We start from the raw sequence: 15,007 nt of genomic DNA on the forward strand, positions 1-15,007 counted from the left end.
AAGGCATTGGGGACGCAGCGTATGGTGATTCTAAACATATAGGCTAATCCGTGAGGGTAGACAAGGACCAGCTTTGACCTGTTTCCATAGAGTAGTGGTCATCACGTTCGCTTTACACGCGCAAGGTCTCCAGTTCGAACCTGGGTGGAAACAGCAGAGTTTTACTTGTTCGCGCCAAGAAAAGGACAAAGATCCAAATCGTTCAAGTCTCGCAGACCAAGCACACAAGCCATTTTAACAGTATGCAAAGACGAGGACACGTGCTGTAGATTCGCAATGAAAGGATACGTAAGTGTCAGTCGCAGCGCCCGTCTTGGGTTCGTGTCACTTTCGACCAAGTAGCAGGTGGCAGAAAACTGCCTACTCCCCGTCGGGGAATCGAACCCCGGTCTTGCGCGTGACAGGCGGAGATACTGTCCTCTATACGAACGAGGAGCACGGTCTGTCATGTGGTCCAGCGCTCCTCCCCACAGCTGAAAAAGCAAGTGTCACGCCGACTTCGTGAAGGCTTGACCAAGAAAAGGCCTTACAAATCACCCACGTGGACATTCTCTTACCTTTTGCAGTTTCCATAGTGTAGTGGTCATCACGTTTGCCTCACACGCAAAAGGTCCCCGGTTCGAAACCGGGTGGAAACATCTTCTGTCCCTCACATTTGCACAAAGTCATTGGTCAAATCAGACTTTGACTCCCTCAACCAAATGCCCAGAAACTGTTAAAGAGATATTGAGGTCTGGTAAATAAATGGTTTATTGACCAACAATGGAGCAAGGCAAGTCGCAAGCCCATAAGCACAGAGCTCATTCTGAGTGCTGTTTCAGAATTGCGCTTGAAATGAAAGCGCAGATCCATTTTTTTAGGGTCCCATTTTAGTTACTTCTATGTTTCATAGTCTCAGCCTGTCCTGCCAAGATTGTAATCTCACGTGAAAAAAAGCCTCATGGACGAGATTCATGTATAAGTGGCGTATGTCATCCGGTGACTGGAGCAGAGACATACACGAGTGAGCGTGACGTCCCATGACATGGTTAAAAGGGAAGAGAAATGGGCAGGAGGAGGTGGCAGGACAGATGAATGCGAAGGTGGAAGGTGGATAAAGACAGAGCAGAACACTCCGGCCCGTAAGCCTGCCCTGTGACGCGTAATCGCAAGGAGTCAACCCCACACCAAAAAAGTGGTTCTCGCCCTGGGGCAAAAAAAGAGAATCCAACCACTCTCGCGGAGTGTTGTTTGGTTGTTGACGCTGTGCGGGAAGGCAACCCCCCTAAGCAAGTCTGTGTCGTCCCATGGGGAGAACCAGCCCAGGGACATGGAAAGTGTAGCAACATCCCTCTTCTGAGAGAGGCTACTCATGTTTCTGCATGACTGTCCATCAGGCCTTGCTGAGTCCTGCTTTGCCTGGACATTGCCCCTTGACCACTTTTCCTTCGGTTGCCCTGAAAGGGGCTGTAGCCCGAAGACAATCCAGCTCCTCGGTTCAAAAGAACATGCAACAACCTCCACAACTTTAATATCCTCCATGGAATTTGGGACCCTCTGACCGCTCAAGTGACAAGTTCTATCAGTGGCCTCGGCAGGGAAGCCTGTGCTCACCGCTTCAGAGAAAGTGACTATGTTTCGTATTTGGAGTTGTACGTATGTGATCAAGGCATTGGGGACGCAGCGTATGGTGATTCTAAACATATAGGCTAATCCGTGAGGGTAGACAAGGACCTGCTTTGACCTGTTTCCATAGTGTAGTGGTCATCACGTTCGCTTTACACGCGCAAGGTCCCCAGTTCGAACCTGGGTGGAAACAGCAGCATTTTACTTGTTCGCGCCAAGAGAAGGAAAAAGCTTCAAATTGTTCAAGTCTCGCGGACCAAGCACACAAGCCATTTTAACAGTATGCAAAGACGAGGACACGTGCTGTAGATTCGCAATGACAGGATATGGGAAGTGTAAGTCGCAGCGCCCGTCTTGGGTTCGTGTCACTTTTGACCAAGTAGCAGCTGGCAGAAAACTACCTACTCCCCGTCCGGGAATCAAACCCCGGTCTTCCGCGTGACAGGCGGAGATACTGTCCACTATACTAACGAGGAGCACTGTTTGTCATGTGGTCCAGCGCTGCTCGCCACAGCTGAAAAAGCAAGTGGCACGCCGACTTCGTGGAGGCTTGACCAAGAAAAGGCCTTAAAAGTCACCCACATGGACATTCGCTTACCTTTTGCAGTTTCCATAGTGTAGTGGTCATCACGTTTGCCTAACACGCAAAAGGTCCCCGATTCGAAACCGGGTGGAAACATCTTCCGTCCCTCACATTTGCACAAAGTCATTGGTCAAATCAGACTTTGACTCCCTAACCAAATGCCCAGAAACTGTTAAAGAGATATTGAGGTCTGGCAAATAAATGGATGATTGACTAACAATGGAGCAAGGCAAGTCGCCAGCCCATAAGCACAGAGCTCATTCTGAGTGCTGTTTCAGAATTGCGCTTGAAATGAAAGCGCAGATCCATTTTTTTAGGGTACCATTTTAGTTACTTCTATGTTTCATAGTCTCAGCCTGTCCTGCCAAGATTGTAATCTCACGTGAAAAAAAGCCTCATGGACGAGATTCATGTATAAGTGGCGGATGTCATCCGGTGACTGGAGCAGAGACATACACGAGTGAGCGTGACGTCCCATGACATGGTTAAAAGGGAAGAGAAATGGGCAGGAGGAGGTGGCAGGACAGATGAATGCGAAGGTGGAAGGTGGATAAAGACAGAGCAGAACACTCCGGCCTGTAAGCCTGCCCCGTGACGCGTAATCGCAAGGAGTCAACCCCACACCAAAAAAGTGGTTCTAACCCTGGGGCAAAACAAGAGAGTCCAACCAGTCTCGGGGAGTGTTGTTTGGTTGCTGACGCTGTGCGGGAAGGCAACCCCCCTTAAGCAAGTCTGTGTCGTCCCATGGGAAGAGAACCAGCCCAGGGACATGGAAGGTCCAGCAAATTCCCTCTTCTGAGAGAGGCTACTCATGTTTCTGCATGACTGTTCATCAGGCCTTGCTGAGTCCTGCTTTGCCTGGACATTGCCCCTTGACCACTTGTCCTTCGGTTGCCCTGAAAGGGGCTGTAGCCCGAAGACAATCCAGTTCCTCGGTTCAAAAGAACATGCAACAACCTCCACCACTTTAATATCCTCCATGGAATTTGGGACCCTCTGACCGCTCAAGTGACAAGTTCTATCAGTGGCCTCGGCAGGGAAGCCTGTGCTCACCGCTTCAGAGAAAGTGACTATGTTTCGTATTTGGAGTTGTAGGTATGCGATCAAGGCATTGGGGACGCAGCGTATGGTGATTCTAAACATATAGGCTAATCCGTGAGGGTAGACAAGGACCTGCTTTGACCTGTTTCCATAGTGTAGTGGTCATCACGTTCGCTTTACACGCGCAAGGTCCCCAGTTCGAACCTGGGTGGAAACAGCAGCGTTTTACTTGTTCGCGCCAAGAAAAGGACAAAGATCCAAATTTTCAAGTCTCGCGGACCAAGCACACAAGCCATTTTAACAGTAGCAAAGACGAGGACACGTGCTGTAGATTCGTAATGAAAGGATACGTAAGTGTCAGTGGCAGCGCCCGTCTTGGGTTCGTGTCACTTTTGACCAAGTAGCAGGTGGCAGAAAACTGCCTACTCCCCGTCGGGGAATCGAACCCCGGTCTTGCGCGTGACAGGCGGAGATACTGTCCACTATACTAACGAGGAGCACTTTCTGTCATGTGGTCCAGCGCTCCTCGCCACAGCTGAAAAAGCAAGTGTCACGCCGACTTCGTGAAGGCTTGACCAAGAAAAGGCCTTACAAATCACCCACGTGGACATTCACTTACCTTTTGCAGTTTCCATAGTGTAGTGGTCATCACGTTTGCCTCACACGCAAAAGGTCCCCGGTTCGAAACCGGGAGGAAACATCTTCCGTCCCTCACATTTGCACAAAGTCATTGGTCAAATCAGACTTTGACTCCCTAACCAAATGCCCAGAAACTGTGAAAGAGATATTGAGGTCTGGCAAATAAATGGATGATTGACTAACAATGGAGCAAGGCAAGTCGCCAGCCCATAAGCACAGAGCTCATTCTGAGTGCTGTCTCAAAATTGCGCTTGAAATGAAAGTGCAGGTTCATTTTTTTAGGGTCCCATTTTAGTTACTTCTATGTTTCATAGTCTCAGCCTGTCCTGCCAAGATTGTAATCTCACGTGAAAAAAAGCCTCATGGACGAGATTCATGTATAAGTGGCGGATGTCATCCGGTGACTGGAGCAGAGACATACACGAGTGAGCGTGACGTCCCATGACATGGTTAAAAGGGAAGAGAAATGGGCAGGAGGAGGTGGCAGGACAGATGAATGCGAAGGTGGAAGGTGGATAAAGACAGAGCAGAACACTCCGGCCCGTAAGCCTGCCCCGTGACGCGTAATCGCAAGGAGTCAACCCCCCACCAAAAAAGTGGTTCTAACCCTGGGGCAAAACAAGAGAGTCCAACCAGTCTCGGGGAGTGTTGTTTGGTTGCTGACGCTGTGCGGGAAGGCAACCCCCCTTAAGCAAGTCTGTGTCGTCCCATGGGAAGAGAACCAGCCCAGGGACATGGAAGGTCCAGCAACATCCCTCTTCTGAGAGAGGCTACTCATGTTTCTGCATGACTGTTCATCAGGCCTTGCTGAGTCCTGCTTTGCCTTGACATTGCCCCTTGACCACTTGTCCTTCGGTTGCCCTGAAAGGGTCTGTAGCCCGAAGACAATCCAGTTCCTCGGTTCAAAAGAACATGAAACAACCTCCACCGCTTTAATATCCTCCATGGAATTTGGGACCCTCTGACCGCTCAAGTGACAAGTTCTATCAGTGGCCTCGGCAGGGAAGCCTGTGCTCACCGATTCAGAGAAAGTGACTATGTTTCGTATTTGGAGTTGAAGGTATGCGATCAAGGCATTGGGGACGCAGCGTATGGTGATTCTAAACATATAGGCTAATCCGTGAGGGTAGACAAGGACCAGCTTTGACCTGTTTCCATAGAGTATTGGTCATCACGTTCGCTTTACACGCGCAAGGTCCCCAGTTCGAACCTGGGTGGAAACAGCAGAGTTTTACTTGTTCGCGCCAAGAGAAGGAAAAAGCTTAAAATTGTTCAAGTCTCACGGAACAAGCACACAAGCCCTTTTAACAGTACGCAAAGATGAGGACACGTGCTGTCGATTCGCAATGACAGGATATGGAAGTGTCAGTCGCAGCGCCCATCTTGGGTTCGTGTCACTTTTGACCAAGTAGCAGCTGGCAGAAAACTGCCTACTCCCCGTCGGGGAATCGAAACCCGGTCTTCCGCGTGACAGGCGGAGATACTGTCCACTATACTAACGAGGAGCACTGTTTGTCACGTGGTCCAGCGCTGCTCGCCTCAGCTGAAAAAGCAAGTGGCACGCCGACTTCGTGGAGGCTTGACCAAGAAAAGGCCTTAAAAGTCACCCACATGGACATTCGATTACCTTTTGCAGTTTCCATAGTGTAGTGGTTATCACGTTTGCCTAACATGCAAAAGGTCCCCGGTTCGAAACTGGGTGGAAACATCTTCCGTCCCTCACATTTGCACAAAGTCATTGGTCAAATCAGACTTTGACTCCCTCAACCAAATGCCCAGAAACTGTGAAGGAGATATTGAGGTCTGGCAAATAAATGGTTGATTGACCAACAATGGAGAGAGGCAAGTCGCCAGCACAGAGCTCATTCTGACTGCTGTCTCAAAATTGCGCTTGAAATGAAAGTGCAGGTTCATTTTTTTAGGGTCCCATTTTAGTTACTTCTATGTTTCATAGTCTCAGCCTGTCCTGCCAAGATTGTAATCTCACGTGAAAAAAAGCCTCATGGACGAGATTCATGTATAAGTGGCGGATGTCATCCGGTGACTGGAGCAGAGACATACACGAGTGAGCGTGACGTCCCATGACATGGTTAAAAGGGAAGAGAAATGGGCAGGAGGAGGTGGCAGGACAGATGAATGCGAAGGTGGAAGGTGGATAAAGACAGAGCAGAACACTCCGGCCCGTAAGCCTGCCCTGTGACGCGTAATCGCAAGGAGTCAACCCCACACCAAAAAAGTGGTTCTCGCCCTGGGGCAAAAAAAGAGAATCCAACCACTCTCGCGGAGTGTTGTTTGGTTGCTGACGCTGTGCGGGAAGGCAACCCCCCAAAGCAAGTCTGTGTCGTCCCATGGGGAGAACCAGCCCAGGGACATGGAAAGTGTAGCAACATCCCTCTTCTGAGAGAGGCTACTCATGTTTCTGCATGACTGTCCATCAGGCCTTGCTGAGTCCTGCTTTGCCTGGACATTGCCCCTTGACCACTTTTCCTTCGGTTGCCCTGAAAGGGGCTGTAGCCCGAAGACAATCCAGCTCCTAGGTTCAAAAGAACATGAAACAACCTCCACCACTTTAATATCCTCCATGGAATTTGGGACCCTCTGACCGCTCAAGTGACAAGTTCTATCAGTGGCCTCACCGCTTCAGAGAAAGTGACTATGTTTCGTATTTGGAGTTATACGTATGCGATCAAGGCATTGGGGACGCAGCGTATGGTGATTCTAAACATATAGGCAAATCCGTGAGGGTAGACAAGGACCTGCTTTGACCTGTTTCCATAGTGTAGTGGTCATCACGTTCGCTTTACACGCGCAAGGTCCCCAGTTCGAACCTGGGTGGAAACAGCAGAGTTTTACTTGTTCGCGCCAAGAGAAGGAAAAAGCTTCAAATTGTTCAAGTCTCACGGAACAAGCACACAAGCCCTTTTAACAGTATGCAAAGACGAGGACACGTGCTGTAGATTCGCAATGACAGGATATGGAAGTGTCAGTCGCAGCGCCCGTCTTGGGTTCGTGTCACTTTTGACCAAGTAGCAGCTGGCAGAAAACTACCTACTCCCCGTCGGGGAATCAAACCCCGGTCTTCCGCGTGACAGGCGGAGATACTGTCCACTATACTAACGAGGAGCACTGTTTGTCACGTGGTCCAGCGCTGCTCGCCACAGCTGAAAAAGCAAGTGGCACGCCGACTTCGTGGAGGCTTGACCAAGAAAAGGCCTTAAAAGTCACCCACATGGACATTCGATTACCTTTTGCAGTTTCCATAGTGTAGTGGTCATCACGTTTGCCTCACACGCAAAAGGTCCCCGGTTCGAAACCGGGTGGAAACATCTTCCGTCCCTCACATTTGCACAAAGTCATTGGTCAAATCAGACTTTGACTCCCTCAACCAAATGCCCAGAAACTGTTAAAGAGATATTGAGGTCTGGTAAATAAATGGTTTATTGACCAACAATGGAGCAAGGCAACTCGCCAGAACAGAGCTCATTCTGACTGCTGTCTCAAAATTGCGCTTGAAATGAAAGTGCAGGTTCATTTTTTTAGGGTCCCATTTTAGTTACTTCTATGTTTCATAGTCTCAGCCTGTCCTGCCAAGATTGTAATCTCACGTGAAAAAAAGCCTCATGGACGAGATTCATGTATAAGTGGCGGATGTCATCCGGTGACTGGAGCAGAGACATACACGAGTGAGCGTGACGTCCCATGACATGGTTAAAAGGGAAGAGAAATGGGCAGGAGGAGGTGGCAGGACAGATGAATGCGAAGGTGGAAGGTGGATAAAGACAGAGCAGAACACTCCGGCCCGTAAGCCTGCCCCGTGACGCGTAATCGCAAGGAGTCAACCCCACACCAAAAAAGTGGTTCTCGCCCTGGCGCAAAAAAAGAGAATCCAACCACTCTCGCGGAGTGTTGTTTGGTTGCTGACGCTGTGCGGGAAGGCAACCCCCCAAAGCAAGTCTGTGTCGTCCCATGGGGAGAACCAGCCCAGGGACATGGAAAGTGTAGCAACATCCCTCTTCTGAGAGAGGCTACTCATGTTTCTGCATGACTGTCCATCAGGCCTTGCTGAGTCCTGCTTTGCCTGGACATTGCCCCTTGACCACTTTTCCTTCGGTTGCCCTAAAAGGGGCTGTAGCCCGAAGACAATCCAGCTCCTAGGTTCAAAAGAACATGAAACAACCTCCACCACTTTAATATCCTCCATGGAATTTGGGACCCTCTGACCGCTCAAGTGACAAGTTCTATCAGTGGCCTCGGCAGGGAAGCCTGTGCTCACCGCTTCAGAGAAAGTGACTATGTTTCGTATTTGGAGTTGTACGTATGCGATCAAGGCATTGGGGACGCAGCGTATGGTGATTCTAAACATATAGGCTAATCCGTGAGGGTAGACAAGGACCTGCTTTGACCTGTTTCCATAGTGTAGTGGTCATCACGTTCGCTTTACACGCGCAAGGTCCCAAGTTCGAACCTGGGTGGAAACAGCAGAGTTTTACTTGTTCGCGCCATGAAAAGGACAAAGATCCAAATCGTTCAAGTCTCGCAGACCAAGCACACAAGCCATTTTAACAGTATGCAAAGACGAGGACACGTGCTGTAGATTCGCAATGAAAGGATACGTAAGTGTCAGTCGCAGCGCCCGTCTTGGGTTCGTGTCACTTTTGACCAAGTAGCAGCTGGCAGAAAACTGCCTACTCCTCGTCGGGGAATCGAACCCCGGTCTTCCGCGTGACAGGCGGAGATACTGTCCACTATACTAACGAGGAGCACTGCTTGTCATGTGGTCCAGCGCTCCTCCCCACAGCTGAAAAAGCAAGTGTCACGCCGACTTCGTGAAGGCTTGACCAAGAAAAGGCCTTACAAATCACCCACGTGGACATTCATTTACCTTTTGCAGTTTCCATAGTGTAGTGGTCATCACGTTTGCCTCACACGCAAAAGGTCCCCGGTTCGAAACCGGGTGGAAACATCTTCCGTCCCTCACATTTGCACAAAGTCATTGGTCAAATCAGACTTTGACTCCCTCAACCAAATGCCCAGAAACTGTTAAAGAGATATTGAGGTCTGGTAAATAAATGGTTTATTGACCAACAATGGAGCAAGGCAAGTCGCCAGCAAAGAGCTCATTCTGACTGCTGTCTCAAAATTGCGCTTGAAATGAAAGTGCAGGTTCATTTTTTTAGGGTCCCATTTTAGTTACTTCTATGTTTCATAGTCTCAGCCTGTCCTGCCAAGATTGTAATCTCACGTGAAAAAAAGCCTCATGGACGAGATTCATGTATAAGTGGCGGATGTCATCCGGTGACTGGAGCAGAGACATACACGAGTGAGCGTGACGTCCCATGACATGGTTAAAAGGGAAGAGAAATGGGCAGGAGGAGGTGGCAGGACAGATGAATGCGAAGGTGGAAGGTGGATAAAGACAGAGCAGAACACTCCGGCCTGTAAGCCTGCCCCGTGACGCGTAATCGCAAGGAGTCAACCCCACACCAAAAAAGTGGTTCTAACCCTGGGGCAAAACAAGAGAGTCCAACCAGTCTCGGGGAGTGTTGTTTGGTTGCTGACGCTGTGCGGGAAGGCAACCCCCCTTAAGCAAGTCTGTGTCGTCCCATGGGAAGAGAACCAGCCCAGGGACATGGAAGGTCCAGCAACATCCCTCTTCTGAGAGAGGCTACTCATGTTTCTGCATGACTGTTCATCAGGCCTTGCTGAGTCCTGCTTTGCCTGGACATTGCCCCTTGACCACTTGTCCTTCGGTTGCCCTGAAAGGGGCTGTAGCCCGAAGACAATCCAGTTCCTCGGTTCAAAAGAACATGCAACAACCTCCACCACTTTAATATCCTCCATGGAATTTGGGACCCTCTGACCGCTCAAGTGACAAGTTCTATCAGTGGTCTCGGCAGGGAAGCCTGTGCTCACCGCTTCAGAGAAAGTGACTATGTTTCGTATTTGGAGTTGTAGGTATGCGATCAAGGCATTGGGGACGCAGCGTATGGTGATTCTAAACATATAGGCTAATCCGTGAGGGTAGACAAGGACCTGCTTTGACCTGTTTCCATAGTGTAGTGGTCATCACGTTCGCTTTACACGCGCAAGGTCCCCAGTTCGAACCTGGGTGGAAACAGCAGCGTTTTACTTGTTCGCGCCAAGAAAAGGACAAAGATCCAAATTTTCAAGTCTCGCGGACCAAGCACACAAGCCATTTTAACAGTAGCAAAGACGAGGACACGTGCTGTAGATTCGTAATGAAAGGATACGTAAGTGTCAGTGGCAGCGCCCGTCTTGGGTTCGTGTCACTTTTGACCAAGTAGCAGGTGGCAGAAAACTGCCTACTCCCCGTCGGGGAATCGAACCCCGGTCTTGCGCGTGACAGGCGGAGATACTGTCCACTATACTAACGAGGAGCACTTTCTGTCATGTGGTCCAGCGCTCCTCCCCACAGCTGAAAAAGCAAGTGTCACGCCGACTTCGTGAAGGCTTGACCAAGAAAAGGCCTTACAAATCACCCACGTGGACATTCACTTACCTTTTGCAGTTTCCATAGTGTAGTGGTCATCACGTTTGCCTCACACGCAAAAGGTCCCCGGTTCGAAACCGGGAGGAAACATCTTCCGTCCCTCACATTTGCACAAAGTCATTGGTCAAATCAGACTTTGACTCCCTAACCAAATGCCCAGAAACTGTGAAAGAGATATTGAGGTCTGGCAAATAAATGGATGATTGACTAACAATGGAGCAAGGCAAGTCGCCAGCCCATAAGCACAGAGCTCATTCTGAGTGCTGTCTCAAAATTGCGCTTGAAATGAAAGTGCAGGTTCATTTTTTTAGGGTCCCATTTTAGTTACTTCTATGTTTCATAGTCTCAGCCTGTCCTGCCAAGATTGTAATCTCACGTGAAAAAAAGCCTCATGGACGAGATTCATGTATAAGTGGCGGATGTCATCCGGTGACTGGAGCAGAGACATACACGAGTGAGCGTGACGTCCCATGACATGGTTAAAAGGGAAGAGAAATGGGCAGGAGGAGGTGGCAGGACAGATGAATGCGAAGGTGGAAGGTGGATAAAGACAGAGCAGAACACTCCGGCCCGTAAGCCTGCCCCGTGACGCGTAATCGCAAGGAGTCAACCCCCCACCAAAAAAGTGGTTCTAACCCTGGGGCAAAACAAGAGAGTCCAACCAGTCTCGGGGAGTGTTGTTTGGTTGCTGACGCTGTGCGGGAAGGCAACCCCCCTTAAGCAAGTCTGTGTCGTCCCATGGGAAGAGAACCAGCCCAGGGACATGGAAGGTCCAGCAACATCCCTCTTCTGAGAGAGGCTACTCATGTTTCTGCATGACTGTTCATCAGGCCTTGCTGAGTCCTGCTTTGCCTTGACATTGCCCCTTGACCACTTGTCCTTCGGTTGCCCTGAAAGGGTCTGTAGCCCGAAGACAATCCAGTTCCTCGGTTCAAAAGAACATGAAACAACCTCCACCGCTTTAATATCCTCCATGGAATTTGGGACCCTCTGACCGCTCAAGTGACAAGTTCTATCAGTGGCCTCGGCAGGGAAGCCTGTGCTCACCGATTCAGAGAAAGTGACTATGTTTCGTATTTGGAGTTGAAGGTATGCGATCAAGGCATTGGGGACGCAGCGTATGGTGATTCTAAACATATAGGCTAATCCGTGAGGGTAGACAAGGACCAGCTTTGACCTGTTTCCATAGAGTATTGGTCATCACGTTCGCTTTACACGCGCAAGGTCCCCAGTTCGAACCTGGGTGGAAACAGCAGAGTTTTACTTGTTCGCGCCAAGAGAAGGAAAAAGCTTAAAATTGTTCAAGTCTCACGGAACAAGCACACAAGCCCTTTTAACAGTACGCAAAGATGAGGACACGTGCTGTAGATTCGCAATGACAGGATATGGAAGTGTCAGTCGCAGCGCCCATCTTGGGTTCGTGTCACTTTTGACCAAGTAGCAGCTGGCAGAAAACTGCCTACTCCCCGTCGGGGAATCGAAACCCGGTCTTCCGCGTGACAGGCGGAGATACTGTCCACTATACTAACGAGGAGCACTGTTTGTCACGTGGTCCAGCGCTGCTCGCCTCAGCTGAAAAAGCAAGTGGCACGCCGACTTCGTGGAGGCTTGACCAAGAAAAGGCCTTAAAAGTCACCCACATGGACATTCGATTACCTTTTGCAGTTTCCATAGTGTAGTGGTTATCACGTTTGCCTAACATGCAAAAGGTCCCCGGTTCGAAACTGGGTGGAAACATCTTCCGTCCCTCACATTTGCACAAAGTCATTGGTCAAATCAGACTTTGACTCCCTCAACCAAATGCCCAGAAACTGTGAAGGAGATATTGAGGTCTGGCAAATAAATGGTTGATTGACCAACAATGGAGAGAGGCAAGTCGCCAGCACAGAGCTCATTCTGACTGCTGTCTCAAAATTGCGCTTGAAATGAAAGTGCAGGTTCATTTTTTTAGGGTCCCATTTTAGTTACTTCTATGTTTCATAGTCTCAGCCTGTCCTGCCAAGATTGTAATCTCACGTGAAAAAAAGCCTCATGGACGAGATTCATGTATAAGTGGCGGATGTCATCCGGTGACTGGAGCAGAGACATACACGAGTGAGCGTGACGTCCCATGACATGGTTAAAAGGGAAGAGAAATGGGCAGGAGGAGGTGGCAGGACAGATGAATGCGAAGGTGGAAGGTGGATAAAGACAGAGCAGAACACTCCGGCCCGTAAGCCTGCCCTGTGACGCGTAATCGCAAGGAGTCAACCCCACACCAAAAAAGTGGTTCTCGCCCTGGGGCAAAAAAAGAGAATCCAACCACTCTCGCGGAGTGTTGTTTGGTTGCTGACGCTGTGCGGGAAGGCAACCCCCCAAAGCAAGTCTGTGTCGTCCCATGGGGAGAACCAGCCCAGGGACATGGAAAGTGTAGCAACATCCCTCTTCTGAGAGAGGCTACTCATGTTTCTGCATGACTGTCCATCAGGCCTTGCTGAGTCCTGCTTTGCCTGGACATTGCCCCTTGACCACTTTTCCTTCGGTTGCCCTGAAAGGGGCTGTAGCCCGAAGACAATCCAGCTCCTAGGTTCAAAAGAACATGAAACAACCTCCACCACTTTAATATCCTCCATGGAATTTGGGACCCTCTGACCGCTCAAGTGACAAGTTCTATCAGTGGCCTCACCGCTTCAGAGAAAGTGACTATGTTTCGTATTTGGAGTTATACGTATGCGATCAAGGCATTGGGGACGCAGCGTATGGTGATTCTAAACATATAGGCAAATCCGTGAGGGTAGACAAGGACCTGCTTTGACCTGTTTCCATAGTGTAGTGGTCATCACGTTCGCTTTACACGCGCAAGGTCCCCAGTTCGAACCTGGGTGGAAACAGCAGAGTTTTACTTGTTCGCGCCAAGAGAAGGAAAAAGCTTCAAATTGTTCAAGTCTCACGGAACAAGCACACAAGCCCTTTTAACAGTATGCAAAGACGAGGACACGTGCTGTAGATTCGCAATGACAGGATATGGAAGTGTCAGTCGCAGCGCCCGTCTTGGGTTCGTGTCACTTTTGACCAAGTAGCAGCTGGCAGAAAACTACCTACTCCCCGTCGGGGAATCAAACCCCGGTCTTCCGCGTGACAGGCGGAGATACTGTCCACTATACTAACGAGGAGCACTGTTTGTCACGTGGTCCAGCGCTGCTCGCCACAGCTGAAAAAGCAAGTGGCACGCCGACTTCGTGGAGGCTTGACCAAGAAAAGGCCTTAAAAGTCACCCACATGGACATTCGATTACCTTTTGCAGTTTCCATAGTGTAGTGGTCATCACGTTTGCCTCACACGCAAAAGGTCCCCGGTTCGAAACCGGGTGGAAACATCTTCCGTCCCTCACATTTGCACAAAGTCATTGGTCAAATCAGACTTTGACTCCCTCAACCAAATGCCCAGAAACTGTTAAAGAGATATTGAGGTCTGGTAAATAAATGGTTTATTGACCAACAATGGAGCAAGGCAAGTCGCCAGCACAGAGCTCATTCTGACTGCTGTCTCAAAATTGCGCTTGAAATGAAAGTGCAGGTTCATTTTTTTAGGGTCCCATTTTAGTTACTTCTATGTTTCATAGTCTCAGCCTGTCCTGCCAAGATTGTAATCTCACGTGAAAAAAAGCCTCATGGACGAGATTCATGTATAAGTGGCGGATGTCATCCGGTGACTGGAGCAGAGACATACACGAGTGAGCGTGACGTCCCATGACATGGTTAAAAGGGAAGAGAAATGGGCAGGAGGAGGTGGCAGGACAGATGAATGCGAAGGTGGAAGGTGGATAAAGACAGAGCAGAACACTCCGGCCCGTAAGCCTGCCCCGTGACGCGTAATCGCAAGGAGTCAACCCCACACCAAAAAAGTGGTTCTCGCCCTGGCGCAAAAAAAGAGAATCCAACCACTCTCGCGGAGTGTTGTTTGGTTGCTGACGCTGTGCGGGAAGGCAACCCCCCAAAGCAAGTCTGTGTCGTCCCATGGGGAGAACCAGCCCAGGGACATGGAAAGTGTAGCAACATCCCTCTTCTGAGAGAGGCTACTCATGTTTCTGCATGACTGTCCATCAGGCCTTGCTGAGTCCTGCTTTGCCTGGACATTGCCCCTTGACCACTTTTCCTTCGGTTGCCCTAAAAGGGGCTGTAGCCCGAAGACAATCCAGCTCCTAGGTTCAAAAGAACATGAAACAACCTCCACCACTTTAATATCCTCCATGGAATTTGGGACCCTCTGACCGCTCAAGTGACAAGTTCTATCAGTGGCCTCGGCAGGGAAGCCTGTGCTCACCGCTTCAGAGAAAGTGACTATGTTTCGTATTTGGAGTTGTACGTATGCGATCAAGGCATTGGGGACGCAGCGTATGGTGATTCTAAACATATAGGCTAATCCGTGAGGGTAGACAAGGACCTGCTTTGACCTGTTTCCATAGTGTAGTGGTCATCACGTTCGCTTTACACGCGCAAGGTCCCAAGTTCGAACCTGGGTGGAAACAGCAGAGTTTTACTTGTTCGCGCCATGAAAAGGACAAAGATCCAAATCGTTCAAGTCTCGCAGACCAAGCACACAAGCCATTTTAACAGTATGCAAAGACGAGGACACGTGCTGTAGATTCG

General features: G+C 49.7%; 20 non-coding genes across 20 annotated transcripts; 17 read left to right on the forward strand and 3 right to left on the reverse strand.

Annotated features, from left to right (window-relative positions):
* Positions 1 to 80: 80 nt before the first annotated feature.
* trnav-uac (transfer RNA valine (anticodon UAC)) lies at positions 81 to 153 on the forward strand. Its single transcript has one exon. It is a non-coding gene; the product is annotated as a tRNA-Val (tRNA).
* A 412-nt stretch (positions 154 to 565) lies between these two features.
* trnav-cac (transfer RNA valine (anticodon CAC)) lies at positions 566 to 638 on the forward strand. Its single transcript has one exon. It is a non-coding gene; the product is annotated as a tRNA-Val (tRNA).
* A 1,087-nt stretch (positions 639 to 1,725) lies between these two features.
* On the forward strand, positions 1,726 to 1,798 carry trnav-uac (transfer RNA valine (anticodon UAC)). Its single transcript has one exon. It is a non-coding gene; the product is annotated as a tRNA-Val (tRNA).
* A 413-nt stretch (positions 1,799 to 2,211) lies between these two features.
* trnav-aac (transfer RNA valine (anticodon AAC)) lies at positions 2,212 to 2,284 on the forward strand. The gene has a single exon. It is a non-coding gene; the product is annotated as a tRNA-Val (tRNA).
* A 1,089-nt stretch (positions 2,285 to 3,373) lies between these two features.
* On the forward strand, positions 3,374 to 3,446 carry trnav-uac (transfer RNA valine (anticodon UAC)). The gene has a single exon. It is a non-coding gene; the product is annotated as a tRNA-Val (tRNA).
* Positions 3,447 to 3,856: 410 nt separating this feature from the next.
* trnav-cac (transfer RNA valine (anticodon CAC)) lies at positions 3,857 to 3,929 on the forward strand. The gene has a single exon. It is a non-coding gene; the product is annotated as a tRNA-Val (tRNA).
* Positions 3,930 to 5,503: 1,574 nt separating this feature from the next.
* trnav-aac (transfer RNA valine (anticodon AAC)) lies at positions 5,504 to 5,576 on the forward strand. Its single transcript has one exon. It is a non-coding gene; the product is annotated as a tRNA-Val (tRNA).
* A 1,060-nt stretch (positions 5,577 to 6,636) lies between these two features.
* trnav-uac (transfer RNA valine (anticodon UAC)) lies at positions 6,637 to 6,709 on the forward strand. The gene has a single exon. It is a non-coding gene; the product is annotated as a tRNA-Val (tRNA).
* A 210-nt stretch (positions 6,710 to 6,919) lies between these two features.
* On the reverse strand, positions 6,920 to 6,991 carry trnad-guc (transfer RNA aspartic acid (anticodon GUC)). Its single transcript has one exon. It is a non-coding gene; the product is annotated as a tRNA-Asp (tRNA).
* Positions 6,992 to 7,121: 130 nt separating this feature from the next.
* On the forward strand, positions 7,122 to 7,194 carry trnav-cac (transfer RNA valine (anticodon CAC)). Its single transcript has one exon. It is a non-coding gene; the product is annotated as a tRNA-Val (tRNA).
* Positions 7,195 to 8,273: 1,079 nt separating this feature from the next.
* trnav-uac (transfer RNA valine (anticodon UAC)) lies at positions 8,274 to 8,346 on the forward strand. Its single transcript has one exon. It is a non-coding gene; the product is annotated as a tRNA-Val (tRNA).
* Positions 8,347 to 8,556: 210 nt separating this feature from the next.
* On the reverse strand, positions 8,557 to 8,628 carry trnad-guc (transfer RNA aspartic acid (anticodon GUC)). The gene has a single exon. It is a non-coding gene; the product is annotated as a tRNA-Asp (tRNA).
* Positions 8,629 to 8,758: 130 nt separating this feature from the next.
* On the forward strand, positions 8,759 to 8,831 carry trnav-cac (transfer RNA valine (anticodon CAC)). Its single transcript has one exon. It is a non-coding gene; the product is annotated as a tRNA-Val (tRNA).
* A 1,082-nt stretch (positions 8,832 to 9,913) lies between these two features.
* On the forward strand, positions 9,914 to 9,986 carry trnav-uac (transfer RNA valine (anticodon UAC)). The gene has a single exon. It is a non-coding gene; the product is annotated as a tRNA-Val (tRNA).
* A 410-nt stretch (positions 9,987 to 10,396) lies between these two features.
* trnav-cac (transfer RNA valine (anticodon CAC)) lies at positions 10,397 to 10,469 on the forward strand. The gene has a single exon. It is a non-coding gene; the product is annotated as a tRNA-Val (tRNA).
* A 1,574-nt stretch (positions 10,470 to 12,043) lies between these two features.
* On the forward strand, positions 12,044 to 12,116 carry trnav-aac (transfer RNA valine (anticodon AAC)). Its single transcript has one exon. It is a non-coding gene; the product is annotated as a tRNA-Val (tRNA).
* Positions 12,117 to 13,176: 1,060 nt separating this feature from the next.
* Positions 13,177 to 13,249, forward strand: trnav-uac (transfer RNA valine (anticodon UAC)). Its single transcript has one exon. It is a non-coding gene; the product is annotated as a tRNA-Val (tRNA).
* A 210-nt stretch (positions 13,250 to 13,459) lies between these two features.
* trnad-guc (transfer RNA aspartic acid (anticodon GUC)) lies at positions 13,460 to 13,531 on the reverse strand. Its single transcript has one exon. It is a non-coding gene; the product is annotated as a tRNA-Asp (tRNA).
* A 130-nt stretch (positions 13,532 to 13,661) lies between these two features.
* trnav-cac (transfer RNA valine (anticodon CAC)) lies at positions 13,662 to 13,734 on the forward strand. Its single transcript has one exon. It is a non-coding gene; the product is annotated as a tRNA-Val (tRNA).
* A 1,079-nt stretch (positions 13,735 to 14,813) lies between these two features.
* trnav-uac (transfer RNA valine (anticodon UAC)) lies at positions 14,814 to 14,886 on the forward strand. Its single transcript has one exon. It is a non-coding gene; the product is annotated as a tRNA-Val (tRNA).
* Positions 14,887 to 15,007: the final 121 nt, after the last annotated feature.

The sequence above is a fragment of the Aulostomus chinensis genome, chromosome 20 (assembly GCF_037954235.1).
Source record: "Aulostomus chinensis isolate RoL2024-O1b breed Wild chromosome 20, RoL_Achi_v1.0, whole genome shotgun sequence".
NCBI lineage: Eukaryota > Metazoa > Chordata > Actinopteri > Syngnathiformes > Aulostomidae > Aulostomus > Aulostomus chinensis.